The sequence below is a fragment of the Cygnus olor genome, chromosome 1 (genome assembly GCF_009769625.2).
Source record: "Cygnus olor isolate bCygOlo1 chromosome 1, bCygOlo1.pri.v2, whole genome shotgun sequence".
NCBI lineage: Eukaryota > Metazoa > Chordata > Aves > Anseriformes > Anatidae > Cygnus > Cygnus olor.
The window spans coordinates 79,299,065-79,314,971 of NC_049169.1; the positions used below are offsets into that span (position 1 = coordinate 79,299,065).

Consider the following 15,907-nt stretch of genomic DNA (forward strand, 5'->3'; position numbering starts at 1 on the left):
CCCTCAGTCTTGGTATTTCCCACACAATCAGGCACATGACCACAAAGAAGGGGCCTAGTATTCAGAACCTTCTTTATGCAAAAGCAAAAATACTATTTGAATGAAATGAAATGAGCTCCATTTGCTGAACACTTAAACACATGCTCTAATAATGAGCTCCTTACCTATTCCATTGTTACACTGTTTCATGCAGCTTTCCATCTTTTACTTGCTCTTTATGTCTTGTTGTCTCACATCTGATAATCTTTCTGGGAAGATAACCCTTAGGCAGTATTACTGAAATGTACACCAACATAGCATCAAAATGCAGTAAGCTAAACCTCTTGAAGTACCTGTGCACCTGTTTCTTTTCTTTCAGTATCAGGGAAGGGCTGCTAGCCGTGACCCCAAATAACCTTCCATTATAATCTAAGCACTGTCAAGATTCTGGCAGCTAATGCTTCCCTTTACCATCAGTCCATTTGCATTTAAATCAGAGAAAGCAACTTGGGTTTATGTAGACAGTTTTTAGTAAGAATTGATAACATAGTTTGGAAAGAGGGAGTTATGATTCATGGCTATAATACTGCATTTCCCTGTTTTCAGAAACCCTAATTTGAATATCTCTAGCTGTTAACCCCCTGAATTGGGGGAAGAGGGAAGCAGGAGAGAGGGAGGGAGATAAATTATTTACTTTTTAGTGAAAGAAAAACTTAGGATAAAAAAAAAAATCATGGATGAGACTTCAGGTTTTAGGAGAAGACACCATGATTTAGGAGACAATACCTTCATGCTTGATTCTTCTGTAGGCTTTTATCAGCCCATATCATTTACTTTCATCAAGTTGCCCAGATCTTCAGAGTCACCATGACCTATTTTCGGCCTGTTTGTTGTTGACTACTATTGAAAAGGAAATATAGTTTCCAGCCCTCATAGTAAGTACATGTTTCAAAATTTGTTTCAAAATCTTACTGAAAACTTTAATCCAAACTCTGAAAACTGCCTAGTAAGAAACAGTCCAATGTTCCACTTTGTTAATATCAAATGTTTGTATGCAGAAATAACCAGTAAAAATCATTACTAAGACATTCATTAATCTCACATAACTTCAGACATTTAATTATGCTATTGAGGGCACAATGGTTACCAAGACCTGTTCTGTAGCTGATCAAGAGGATGCCTAAAGAGGCAGACCAACCCATTTTCTTGGATGAAGGAATACATTCCTGGATGTGCTGCTCCTTTTACCACAAGGGAAGCCTCAATATCTTGATTGGATTAGAATTGGATTGATTAGATACTTGCAAGACACCATCATGAAATAATGGCAAATCTACACCACCAAATTTTGGTATTACATAAAGGAACAGAAAAATTTAGGGGATCTATCTAGATTTGAAATGAGATGGGTGTGCTTATTTATTGGAAAGAAATCTGTCAGGTTGCCAGAAAATGGTTTGACAACATTTTTTGTCCAGTTCTCGTTATAGCCATGTGTGCTGGCTTGACAAAGGTCTCTGGTCTTTTCTTGCTTAGCATTTGAACAGTGTACAGTCCCAGAAGGGCTGTTGTACAGCAGGGTTTTCAGGGGCACTCTGGTCTGCTACTTAATGATAATTTACAAGGTGTAGACTTCCGAATTTAGTAAGTTCCATGAAAAAAGGTGGTTTGCAACATATAGAAGCTGACATGCAACGTAGAAGCCATTTTCTATGTTCTGTAAGGATTCTATTTCTTTTTTTTTTTTTTTTTTTTTTTTCTTACTACTAAAATCTCACATACTGGACTTCTTAAGCACTTAAGGACAAACATTATTATATACATATTTATATACATATTTTAATTTCTCTCTCCAAGTGTCTTATAATATTTAGTGTTCCACAGTGGGATGCAAATTTTACTTTTTTAAGTTTCCAATAAGTTTCAGAAAGTTTCTTCAATTTGTCAGGATAAAATTCTATAGTTTTAAAATACTACTGAATTTTTATATGTTTGTATCTTCAAACAGTTTTCAGATGCTGTAATGATCCAGGAAGGCAGATCCCTAGAAATTTCAGGGGGGGGGAAAAAAAAAAAAAAAAAAGGTTACATTGTGCAGACTTTTCTGACTTAATGACTTATTAGACTGGAGCTGATGTTTAATATGTTCTTCTCTTGGTGATGCAAGCTGTACTACTGTTTTAAACAACTATTTCATAAAATTATCTAGCACTAATGTGTTATGAATCATTAACAATGTTTGTAAGAAAACTTTTGACTTCCCCATGTTTTTCTGCAGTAAATTTCCACCTTAATACAAGCCATAACTGTATCCTTAATTGGAAATTCATTACCTTTAAGTTGAGTGGTCTGCAAACACAGCATAACTTTCACATATGTTGTTAACTATTAACTTTCAATAGGTCCTGACAACAAGAGCAAGACAGGAACGAAGATAACAGTAACTCTAACCCTAACCCTAACACTTTGACTCTTAGTGATTCAAAAAAACGTGATGTTAGTAGCATGTCCATTCACACAGCTGGGGACAGAACCCAGTTCTACAAGTATCTGTGTACATTATTCAGATATTGATTCTGCAGGTGATGTGATCCTGCCAGAAGCAAAGTCAGTAAAAAACATGGATCACTAACTTTTTGGACACTTCTCTATTGAAATGTGATCTCTGAAATGTGAGCAACAGTGTAAGTAAATCTCTGACTGCACAGATGAGAAAATTTTGAATAGAGGCATAACAGGAAAAGACAGGTGTGTGGCCAAGTGATTCACTGAATTACTGGTTCTGAGACGGCCACATTCATATTTTATTGATGCTTCTGAGGTGGCTACATTCATGTTTTATAGATGCTTGTGCTGCCAGCCATGAATAATGGCTATTCATCTATTGCACACAAAGTAAGCTATGTCTGTGAGCTTTTCATCATAAACCGTGTCTGAGATCACCTGCTGAAGTCACAGCATCACATCTATCTGCCCGTGCCTTTTGTCCTATACTGCCTACCCAGTCTTCTGTTTGATTCATACTGTCCTTTCATTTTAACCTACCAACTGGATTTTAACAGAACACTGCTCTTCCATAAGCCTGGTAAAAGCTGAGCGCTCTCATTCTCAACCCTGGGGAATGTTCCTGAACATCGAAGAGAAGAGACGGTGAGAGGGGAAATTAAATATGCAAATAAGGAAATCTGTGGTGAGGCCACAACAGTTTAATAATTATCTTAAAGCAAATTTTTGCTTTAAGGGGGAGATTTGCCACAATTTTTTAAGTATTTCTGAGATTTCAAAAATAAAATGTGAAATAGAAGCAATTTTGTAGTTGGTTAGAAACAGATTATTTATTTTTCTAAACATAAAAAATCTCAAGGGAAGAAAAGTTGAGAGAATGGCCAGTGATGACTGTCAGCCAAATCTGATTACTGATTGGTGGAAACTGGCATAAAAGAGAGAAAAAGAAAAAGAACACAGAGTTATGGAGTTGTTTCCTACAAATCATTCCAAAGAAAATCAAACATCTTATTGCTGTAAGATATAAGATAAATAAATGCCCCAACAGGGTGTGTGCACTCAGAGGTTAGTGTAATACAAAGGCCTGATTTGCCTTAATCGAATGCATTTACAGAGAGGGAGCATTTGCCACTTCTGAGAGAAAATGTTCTGGAATTGGTATCTGATAGCAAACATTTCTTTTTGTATAGCATCTTCCAGGTGTTCCTAGCAGAATCAGGCACATGACCCCAAACACAGTCTCTCCAAATACAGGTTGTGAGAATTTTTTTTCGTAATGTAAACAGGGAAAAAGGAGCACCAGGAACACCTGGTCTCAGTCTGCTAAGTGGGCCAACAGAGGAATAGGCAGTGTCAAGAAAAGCTTTACACACTAATACACAAATGCACACACAGTTAACTGAGACCTTTTCCAGTTGCTGGTCCTCTTGGACTCTTGGATGGTGGCTTGACCCCAATGTGTGATTCCACCTTCACCCTGGGTGCTCTGCTTCTATACAGTATCAGGTATCTAGGGGACAATGTTTTCCCCCAGTTGCTGCTACCTGGGGGGTGTTTCAGAAGGGTGTCAGCACAGATTGCTGGTATGATCAGTCCATGATGACACCTCTCCAGCAATTTCAGGTATTGTTCTCCTGTTACTTGCTGATCCAAGTCTCATCACACTCAGTTTTTGTTCAAATTCTTCTGTCAGCTATGGTTTGTTAGACACAGTTGCAAATCTTTTGATCAAAACAAGGTCAGGATGCTCTCTTGACATTCAAAAAATCTACATTACATTTTTGTTATGATGTGAAGGAGATATTTATAGGCAAGCTGGAACACCATCTGTCAAGACCAGAAAGAATATGCCTGATCCTGCTCCAGGACACAGGGAAAAATTAGACAAAATCTTAAAGATTTTTTACAGCTTTATCCTTCCATTGTATATCAAGGCAATGTTGTCTAGGAAGAGACAGAACAGGAATACATGAGGGTCCAGACAACTTGACTAAAATTAAATAAGAAAATGTATGGATGTTGCATAAGAAAGAGAACTTACCTTGGGAAAAAGCTAATACAGAGATAATTAATGGCTTTGTAAATGTAAGTCTGAGGCTTCACCAGTATGATTCACAAAATGATTTCAAAGTGGCTTCTCAAGGGGTTTGTCTCTTCCCACAGATTATATTATTTACCCTCTGTTAGCAGGGTGAAGTTAAGTCAGATGAATACCAGTCAACACAGTTGAAAGAATCAGCATTGGCAAAAAAAAGAATAAGTAAAAGTTGAAGGATAGAACTGACCATAAAAACAAATAAACAAACAAACAAAAATAAATAAATAGGGTGATTAAGTGGTGGAGATACTCACTCGAGGTAGTTTCATCACTAAAGGAGTGAAATTTATTGAAGCAGCTAGACTAGATATAACAGAGATAACTTCTGTGGATTCTATTATAGTTTGTGTGAATTTATTGGAAGTAAGGGTGAGAAAGGCCTTCATTACATCATTTTTTATGTTTATTTTTTATTTTTTTGACTCCCATTAACATTTTTCTTCTAATCAGGTACCACCTGTAATCCTAAAATGTTGCTGCAGCTTCTCAGAGAAAATCTGATCAGTTGTTGAGAACACAAGTGATACTGAAGTGCTTGTGGGGAAAAGAAAGCTGCCAAATCTTTCTTCTAGTACAGAGCAGTATGAGACAGATTCTGTATTACAGTCAGGGAGATGTCAACATTGTCCCCACTAAGTCTGTGCCAAGGATGGTGCAGTGGTACCTAAATACATATATATAAATTATCTGGTTGTAGATGGTGCTATAAATGAGAGTCTGAGCTTTGGAAGGTGCTCACCCCTGTGGATTGGGAACACACCCTCTGCTAGCCAAATAGGAGACACATGGGGACAGAGGGCTGAGCCTGGCCATGTACCAGAGCTACACCTGCTGTGAATTATGAAGCTAGATGAGCTACTGATGCATTGTGCTAAGCAGTTCTGAAATCAAAGTGCTTGATTTTAAAAATATGGGCTTCAGACAGAGTAAGTCTCTGAACAAGAAAAAGAACACTGCAGAGCCAGGGGTGAAGTGACTCCAGAAGTATTTCAGCTACTTTTGAGAATCTGTCAACATAAGCCTTGTAATCTTGAAAGAGAATATGACAGAAGGAATAACGCAGTAAACTCTTGGAGAAGCTGTCTAACTGACCCTCCTAATGTTTTGCTTGCACAGTTCTGTTTAACAGGGAGCATGCCAGTCAATTAAGTGGGTCTTTGGGGAGTACCACTCCAAGGCTCCATTCAATGTTATATATTTTTGGATTGGCAAAGATTTTAGTATTGGTTCGTAAGTGTTCCATGTCCTACAGAAGAATGATGATAAGCTTTAGTGTAGACTGTGCAGTCAATCTCAAGCTTCATAACAGCTAAACCCCTGTCTATCATAACCATGTAATTGGGAACTACGAGTGAATGAAAGCTAGATCGTTTTTGCAGACTTTAAATCTTTGGAACCAGAACTCTCGGAATATCTGTTTTAATCAACAGACATTGAATTTTGTGGTGCTTTAACACTGATAAAGAAAATATTTCATTTGAAATATCTCTAAAATTTTCTTAAAATTTCAACAAAGAATGATCTACAACTGTCAAAATTTTGATTCGATGAGTGCTATTCAACAAGATGCATTCGTATTTAAATAAACCCCATGCACCCTATGTTGATCTCTGTGTAACCTAGAGGCCTGGATGTCAGATTTATCTTTAACATTCAAACAGACTCTATATAATAACCTTCTTTCATATTGTTTTCTTGTCTATAGTTTTGATTTTGAATTTTATAGATCATGCCCTTTTTTTCTTGTAAATATAATTAAGAAAAAATAATTGTATTTTGAAAGTAATTGAAAATATTCTGACAAACCTGTAGGATGGAATCAATTTTTTCCAAACTTAAATTTTGATACTGATTGCTCTCTGTAGGCTAGGTTAGACATTAGATTAACTTCAGTGTCATTACTCTTAATTTAAAACAGTGTGAAGAAAAAAAACAGGTCTCTGTGTGCGACAACTCACCACAGGTATTATAACATGTTATCCTGCAGACTCCCTCTTAGATCAACAGAGTGGCTATTGGCTGAAGATGAACAATAGACAAAGAGGCCCTTACTGAGTTACTAGTCATTGAATGATTTTAAGAAAAAAATATTATTCAATATTAAGGGAAGTTATATCAATATTCAATATTAATATATTGAATATCTTGATAGCAAGAGAAATGAAAAAAAAAAAAAAAAAAACACCCAAAACTTTTCACATCAAAAGTCTCATTCATTTACTTCTTTTATTTTTTTATTATTATTATTTTTAATAATATCTCCCTTGTTTAACTTATTATTTAATTTAAAGGCAACAAAAAACAAAGTAATGTGCTGCTGAAGGCTACTGTGTTTATTAGCTAAGTTTAATCTGGAACTTTATATGAAAATCGTCGTGAAACATAAATGTGTATTATTTAACTCTCTTCACAAATTACCATCTGCTCTCTTGGTGTTTCTGTAGTCAATGAGATTACTGTCTTCTCATATTAACTTGTGGTTTGAATATAATCTAGTTCTACTATGAATATCCTGTGGCTTTGCCCTAAAGCAAATTTTGTTCACTGCCACAGACTGTAAGCCGGATTCTCCTTGATTCTTTTTCTCTAAAGAAAACTAGAGAAAAGTAAAACCCTTTTCTTCTGTGTAGTTTCTTAGAGGTCACAGATTTGTTGTGGGGGAAAATTTTAGTTTAAAGCCTAGTGATGCAACTTTTGTACATGTGAGTAGAGTAACACTCATGCAGAAATAGCCCTGCTCCATCTGAATGTTTGGCTGAACATAGTTAAATGGAGAAATAAAATTATACAGACTGTAAAAATATAGAAATATCTTTGGTAAGCCTTGTTTACCCGGGGAAGGTCAGGAGTACTTGTAAAAATAAAGGCTGCAGTATACAACATATATTTACAAAACAGGAAATAAAATGAGAGGAACCTGTTGGATAGAAAACTGGATAATTGCTTGTTATTGTTGATGGTTTATTTTGTTTTAATCTACCCGGAGACCCAGCATGGGGGTTTCTTCTAATTATTCAGAAACCAGTCTCTTGTTCTATCATGGTGTGTCTGTGCAACTTGTGCCCTCTGCCTTGGTGCATCACTCACTGATTATGTCCCATGGTGACACACCCCCTCTATTGGAGTGTTAAGGCAAGTCCAATGTGACATGTCCCTCCATGTTGTTGTGTCATGGGTTAACACATTTCCTCTGTATCCTTGTGTTACAGCATGCCTGTGTGACTTTACTGTGATGCACCTCCTTCATGGTGATGGCACAGTGTGACCATGTTCTCTTTGTCCTACTGTCACTGGATGTCCATAATTGTGACACGTCCCCACCATCAGGGTGTCATGTGACATCCCTTTAACATGTCCCCTCCCTGCTTCCCCCTTGTCCTCAAAGTGGGGGTATCCATTGCGCTGGCTCATACGAGGTACGTATTAATACATTCAATATCCTTGAAGCCTGTAGTGATCCAGAAATCAGTCAGGGGATCAGAGAAGGAAAACTGTTTATTGAGGGTAGATTTAGATTAGATATACGGAAGAAATTTTTTATTCAGAGGTTCTTGAGGCACTGGAACAGGTTGCCCAGAGAAATTGTGGGTGCCCCATCCCTGGAAGTGTTCAAGGCCAGGCTGGATGGGGCTTTGTGCAACCTGCTCTAGTGGAAAGTGTCCTTGCCCAAGGCAGGAGGTTTGGAACTAGATGATCTTTAAAGTTCTTTCCAACTCAAACAATTTTATGATTCAATGATCTAGAAGCAAAACTGGGCATTTAACAAGGGACCAGGCCTAAGCTGTTAGAGCTTTGAGCTAAAGCTCAAATGGGTTTAAGTTACACCAGGGGAGGTTTAGGTTGGATATTAGGAAGAACTTCTTTACTGAAAGGGTTGTTAGGCATTGGAATGGGGGCCCAGGGAAGTGGTTGAGTCACCATCCCTGGAGGTCTTTAAAAGACATTTAGATGTAGAGCTTAGTGATATAGTTTAGTGGAGAACTTGTTAGTGTTAGGTCAGAGGTTGGACTAGATGATCTTGAAGGTCTCTTCCAACCTAGATGATTCTGTGATTCTGTAAAGGAAGTACTTCTCCAAAATGTTCAAATGTAGCTATAAGCTGTCATACCCCATAAGAGGTTGACTGGTCCACCCTTTCTTTGCTGGAAAGGCTAGAAGTTCCTGGTGTTTCCTCCAGCTGCTTCAGTTCATGTTCAGAATCACCCTGAAGACACTCCAAGGTGATGCAATCTGCTGGAGCGGGTGTTTCTGTGAACTGGTACACTTGTCTTTATCTAAAAGTAGCAACAACTTTTGCTCATTCCTCAGATTCAACTACCAGTGTATAAGCAAGGGGTAAACATCCAGTTGAACATCGTAAATGTATATAGTACAACAGCATTAGATTGCTTCTGAATTTGAGCCTGCTTATAGCTGCCTTAGCCCCTTTTCAGGTTCCCTAGCCATGATATTGTTGGATTTGCTTTGTAAAGTTTAAAGTAAATGGCTTCTTTCTTTTGTTGGTCAAAATAAAAGCAGGCAGACAGGGCAGCCAAAGATAACAAGAATCTCTTTGTGAGCTCACTTTACTTGCTTTTGGAAATTGAGAAGAGCTGCAAACCTTACCTAGAAAGCTTGCCTAGGAAGAAAGTTTTCTAAGAAAAGCATTCCCCTATAGATTCTTCAGACAAAGCTTGAAGTTTTCCCTGTGGGATGCAAAACAAGTTTAGACAAACAAATAGGACTAGAAATACTACATGTTGCATTGTAAATCTAGTAAGATTTCTCCTCTCCCATGTTCAGAGGCTGGTTTTCTGATTCAAAAGCCAAAGTAAAAATGCCACTATTGTCCACTAATGCTGCTTTTTTTTTTTTTTTTTCTCTGCTGAGAGCTATCCCTCTGGAGTGATGTTTGTGTCCTTGTGTACAAAAAAAAATCTACAATCTACCTGCAGCTGAGGTCAGTCAAAAGGCTGGCAACTCATCTGAAATTACTTGTTTAGGTGAGAGATTTCAGATACCTGACTTCCAATATGATTGGATGCCTTATTTTTCTTTTTGTTCTAAATTAATACATCTATTATGATTCACTGTATATATATAAATAGTCTTAGATATAACCTTTTTTCCTTCCCTTCCCTTCCCTTCCCTTCCCTTCCCTTCCCTTCCCTTCCCTTCCCTTCCCTTCCCTTCCCTTCCCTTCCCTTCCCTTCCCTTCCCTTCCCTCTCCTCTCCTCCCCACCCCTCCCCGCCCCTCCCCATCCCCTCCCCGCCCCTCCCCCTCCCCTCCTTCCCCTTCCCCTCCTTCCCCTTCCCCTCCTTCCCCTTCCCCTTCCCACATAGGTCTTAAGTGGCAGGGCGTCTGTACCAGAGGACAGCAGGGGTGGTTTGTATGGAGGGGGAACATGAACTGCTCCATTTCCATGTATAGCCAGTGAAGATGTATAGACACTTTGTGCCTGTCTATTGTCTGTTCCTAACCAGTGCTGTGACCAGTCCTGCCCACTGAGTGCACAGGGATATGGCAGAGATGGGGTCTTGCTGCAGAGCAAGTGGTCAGGGACACTCATTGCTCATATGAGTTCAGATGCCTCCAGTCTAAAGCCAAAACCTCTAAGCTATGAGATGTGTAGAGTCCATAATGGTATAGATCACTTCTCCATGTGGGATGTTCACTGTGAGGGTTTTATGACCCAGAGTTAGTGAACATAGCACATCTCCTTCAACCACCTTGCTGTCATGATGGTGGTCTGTCTGGGTACACTCTTGCCTAGGTTTGTTGTATTTTTTTTAATTTTTTTTTAAGCATCTGTTTCTTCTAGTTGTTTATTAACCCATCCTTTAACAATCTTTTTTACAGCTTCTTCTGAATGGCACGTGGACTGTGTAGTAGCTGAAATGAATGCTGAAGAGTTGAAATAGACTGGCCATGATGAGGTCCTTGGCTGAGACCAAACAAGACAAGGTAAGACAAAACAAGTAGCCAGAAAGGTAGTAGACCATCTGGAGAGTTTTGTTTTATACTGGATCATACATTAGGAAATCATTGCTGGGTAGTTTAATTTTCATTGATGCGCATATAAACTGCAAGAGGTATCAGGAAAATTCAAGCCCATTGGCAGATTTTACATCACTTTAAATCAACCTTAACTATAACCGAGTTGTTGCAACCCAGCATATTTAGTGAATGTACAGTTTTCATAGGAGAGAAGACCTACCAGTTTCTTTACTAGAGTAAATCAAGATTGTGGCTGGTAGGCTGAAGGATTAGTTACAAATGGTGAGTAATCCTACCAAATAACTAACTCAGAAAATATTTCATTGCATTAAGACATTGAGAACTCTATATGCCCAAACACATATAGATGTCTACAAATTCATTAAATTCAAGTTATAGTTGCTATGTGTTTTTCAGAGCAATATACAATGATTGGGAGATAATGATAAATTTAAACCATTGCATTTTCTCCAGCTTCCATCTATCTGACCATATTATGTAAAGATTGATTCTGACACTGTAAACCCATTAAAGCCATAAAATTAAATCTTACTGATGCTAGTTAATACATGGGGGGAAGGGGGGGGAGGGGGGGAGGAGAGGCTCATGAAGGAGAACAGAATCAGGGTTCCTAACCATTTGAGTTAAACTGATGTGGTCTCTTCCTCTATTTTTATGACGTTTCCTTATCAATGTAATTTTACTGAATTATTTAAGACTATATTGTGCTAAAACTCAATGACAGAGTGGAGAATCAGTATTAATGAAGAAGCTCATTAGGAAAAAATATTGTTCAGGTTCACAAAATTAGCGTGTGGAAGACAGAAAAAATTCAGATAACAGTCGTTCAAAGGAAGGTGATCAGAATCCAGTGAATTCTTTGAAGATAAGTGGATTTAATAAATGTAGTGCAAACTTCAGACTTTTAAGGCAGATGACTGCAAACTTTAGGAAAACTGCAATAAGTATAAAAATATTTTTTGATATATCTTTAGTGAGAAGTAATGAATAGTACCGAATACAATTTGAAATTCTAGGGGAGAAGAAATTGTCGCACAATCAAAAATAAGTCTCAGCCCTCCATTTAGCCCAGTTATATTCAGCTGAAGATGCTTGAATATAAAATATAATAACAAATGTCAAATAGTCAAAAATAAAGCAGTTACGTGAGGATATATCATATTTGCTAGGGTACAGGAAACGGAAATTTCTGTGAGAAAGGGAACACTAAAATAGACTTAGTAAAAGAATCAAAGGAATTAAGGAATATTTTCTGTCTTTTTATGGTTAAAACGTAAGTAAAAAGAAGGATTAAAAGCTGGATGGGTTTACTGGGAAAAAAAAAAAGTTTTATCTTTTATACCACTTCACCTATTATCTAAGGACATGATTGACCAGATAGATGCAGCCACAAATATGACATACTACTATGTGTGAGCATGTTCAAGTCATCAGTGAAATTACCTCTAATACTAAAATCTATATTAAAGATAAATACAAGACTGGACCCTTAGGTCATAACTTCACAAAGATTAATGGGTGCATTTAACTTTATGTACATGAATAATCCCATTGATTTCTTTGAGTGTCTACATGCATAAAATGAAGCACAGGTGTAAATCTTTTCTGAATTGTATTTTTAGATTATAATCTTCTCCAGCTATGCACTAGTTTGCAGAAGTGTCCTGATCTTCATCCACTGAAGTCATTACTGTTTAGACAAGAGATGGACAATGGCCCTTTTTACTGTAGGATTCTTTTGAGCTCACTTTGAGAGCTGAATTAGTGAAGATAAATATTGCTTGGAAAGCAAAACATGAAGGTGGATACACATTATCTGACTAAGCACCTTTGGGGATCTGGTAAGTGAAAGTGTTGCTTGAGATATATGTTTGATAAAGTACAATCCCAACAAAGCAGTAAATAGGAAAATCTGTGCCATGCTTGTGAAGCAAAAGGGCAGGGAAATGATAGAGGACAGGAAAAGTAACCAGACAGCAGCAGCCTAAAAGTTTGCTTTCATGATGCTAAATGCTTCTTGATTTTCATGCAGCAATACATTGAGTTGGGAGACCCCACAAAACAGGCAGCTTACATAAAGTTGAAGTGGTAAATCTTAGGAGTGATTTTTTTTTTCTTTATTCCTTTATGACTATTTATTGGAAAAGGAGAGAGGGAATGGTGATAGGGTCATTGCTCTGTTCTACTAGAGGCCAGTCAACAGAATGTAGCAGTCATAGTGGGAAATGAACTACAGCCCATTAGACTTCACTGTATGTGAAGATGATGCTTTGATTTACATATGAATCTCTGAGACAGATGGAGGAGAAAGCCACAGTGGCTGCAGATGTAGCAATTGATCTGAGAACTCCTAGACTTCAATGTGTGTGTCTGTGGGAAAAGAGATCCAGCAGAGGGTTAGGAACAGGTCCAACCATCCTCCATGAATCTTTAAAAAAGGGGAAGCCTGTAAAACTAAATCAGAAGCAGAATCTGAAGACTACCCAAGCACTGTTATCCCAGAAGGATGCCAACTGAAATTCAGACTTATTCCATGCACCCTACTTGTTTGGTAAAAAGTCCTGAATTATGTCATTGTCTTAAAAAAAATTTCTGTCCATAGGGAATAAATGTCCCATCTAACTGATTAATCACTTAGCAAAGGGTTTTTATGTGGGGTGTTAGTTAAACTGAGCAATATTCAGACAAGTAATACTTCAACATAGAAAACACATATATTCCTCACTATATAGCAGGGGCTAAATCTGTTTTGCTTGGTTCTAGTGATAACACAAGGTCCCCGACCATATCCATATGTTCTCATTGATGTACTAATTTAGGCTGATAAAGGTGAGTTCAAATTTTCAGTGTCACTAGAGAATTCTATCTAACCTCCCAGAATTTTATTCCTTTCCATTTGACTTTCCAGATGAAGCCCAAAAGTAAAGTTCCTTTACTTAACATTATCATACATCTTGCTGCTTAGGCATTACAGAACATGCATAGCTGGGTATCACAGGAAACCTTCACATAAAGCCACGAAAAACAGATACAACTTGACCAGAAGAGAACACCAAAATCTGCCTTGGTCCTTAATGATGTTTTTATGGATAGTTCATGATCATTTGAACTCACTGTTTCTACCAATTATAAGACTGCCTGCCTTCTGTATCTCCAGGAATGGTGCCAGGTTTGTTACCTATTGAGACAAGAAGTAGAAATTCTGACCACCACCTGACATATTTGTAGGACTAGTTGGCTATTTTATTTAAAAGCCATCAGTGGATAAAAATCTTAGGCACTGAATATTTTAAGATAAGTCTAAATTATTCTCATCTCAATCATTGCATTGATTTGCCAATGACAACCTTTATTTAAAACATTCAGTGTATATTAGCTCTGCTTCTATAGTGACTTCAGTACCTTAAGTAATGCAGACCTTGCAAGGAACAGAGAATATTGCTTTTAGACCAAGTGACAAAGCCGGAGAAACCACTAAGCTTAGCATTCACAGGCTTTCATTACCACTTTTTCTGAGGGTTTTCCTGCCACCCAAACAATTAGGCTCAGGTGTGTCCTTTCTCCAGAGTTCTCCCTTGCAGAAAATGCTGCATATTTTCTCATGTTTTGTGTTCAAAGGATTTTGTCTGAAGAGCTTTTTTTTTTTTTAATAAAAAAATAAAAAAGCAAGCGGTGCTCTGGATTCATATTGTAGAAGGATGGTCAAAAGCTAGGAGTATGGCACTGGAAGAAGAAGATGCTGAGGTCTGTCATGGTACCAGCTCTCATGAAATCACATTCCATATATTCTATCAATACTTTAGAAAAACTCTCACCTGTGTAAATGAGGTTCACCACTGGGACACTGCATGTTGAACAATTGTTCTTCATCCTGCTGTTTTAATTGAGTGCAGTTATCTGGGGACAGATCTAAGTACTTCCTGCACTGCTCTAGAATTGTTGTCTGCCTGCAGTAAGGTCACTTAACTTTCTGGAATACGATTTTCTGTTACAAGATGCCCATTTAGTTCATGTTCACTTCCAGGAATCAGGCAGTCCTTCAGAGGTAGTTTGAAACCCTGAAACTTAGGTGCCTAAATCTCATAAATAGATAGACTACTAAGAGGTATTTAGATGGTCCAACTATAAATTTACTGGTTTAATTCCAGAATGTTTCTCTAAACTGTCATAGTCCTCCCCTCCCTTCCCCTCCCCTCCCCTCCCCTCCCCTCCCCTCCCCTCCCTTCCCCTCTCCTCTCCTCTCCTCTCCTCTCCTCTCCTCTCCTCTCCTCTCCTCTCCTCTCCTCTCCTCTCCTCTCCTCTCCTCTCCTCTCCTCTCCTCTCCTCTCCTCTCCTCTCCTCTCCTCTCCTCTCATTTCATCTGGGACATGAGGCTTCACTTTGGTTACTTAACTTCTGTCATAGTTGGGTATACACACCATAGTTTAATGACCAGAATGATAATGATTTTGCATATGTAAAGAGAGTAGTGCTGCGTGCAGTGGTTCTTTTTTGTCAGGAGGTCGGGATGGATCATTAGGGCTTGGGATCGCTTGGGGAGCTTGAATGTTTCTTTGCCCATTTATATATAGCTCACTGCAAAGGATCTCAATACATATGGAGTATGGGAACTAACCACATGTAGCATAGGCATGCATTTCTGGCAAGTTTGACGCACAAGAAAACAACAACCAGAAAAACAAAAAGCTCTTATTCCCTTTACACAGAAGTGCTGAAATGTCTTTGTGGGCCTGAAGGTGCACTTAACAAACTGCCTGTTCTCACCAGTAAACACCTTCCTTCCTTCCTTCCTTCCTTCCTTCCTGCTTCCCTTCCTTCCTTCCTTCCTTCCTTCCTTCCTTCCTCTCTCCCTCCCTCCCTCCCTCCCTTCCTTCCTTCTTTCCTTCCTTTCTTCCTCCCTTCCCTTCCCTTCCCTTCCCTTCCCTTCCCTTCCCTTCCCTTCCCTTCCCTTCCCTTCCCTTCCCTTCCCTTCCCTTCCCTTCCCTTCCCTTCCCTTCCCTTCCCTTCCCTTCCCTTCCCTTCCCTTCCCTTCCCTTCCCTTCCCTTCCCTTCCCTTCCCTTCCCTTCCCTTCCCATGAAAAAACATTTTTTTCAGTATTGTTAATTAATAACACCATTGATTTTCTAAGATTCTTATACATTATACAACAAAGAAAGCTTATTATAAAAGATGTGAAGGTAAAACTTACTGATCTAGTTAGATTCACCTACCTCTGACATGCCTGTTGGAAACAGGTTTTGAAGTATGAGCATCTCTGAACCACATCAGGGAGAAATGGCCTGAACCAAAAGTGTGCTTGGATATATACTTACCATTAAATTCTATA

At 38.4% G+C, this 15,907-nt stretch overlaps 1 long non-coding RNA gene across 1 annotated transcript in view; it reads left to right on the forward strand.

Annotated features, from left to right (window-relative positions):
• LOC121074239 overlaps positions 1 to 15,907 on the forward strand; it is a 192,610-nt gene that overhangs the window by 110,259 nt on the left and 66,444 nt on the right. Inside the window, exons 2-3 of the long non-coding RNA XR_005822224.1 lie at positions 10,422 to 10,526; positions 12,238 to 12,421. This is a non-coding gene — a long non-coding RNA (uncharacterized LOC121074239). The remainder of the gene's footprint in view (positions 1 to 10,421; positions 10,527 to 12,237; positions 12,422 to 15,907) is intronic.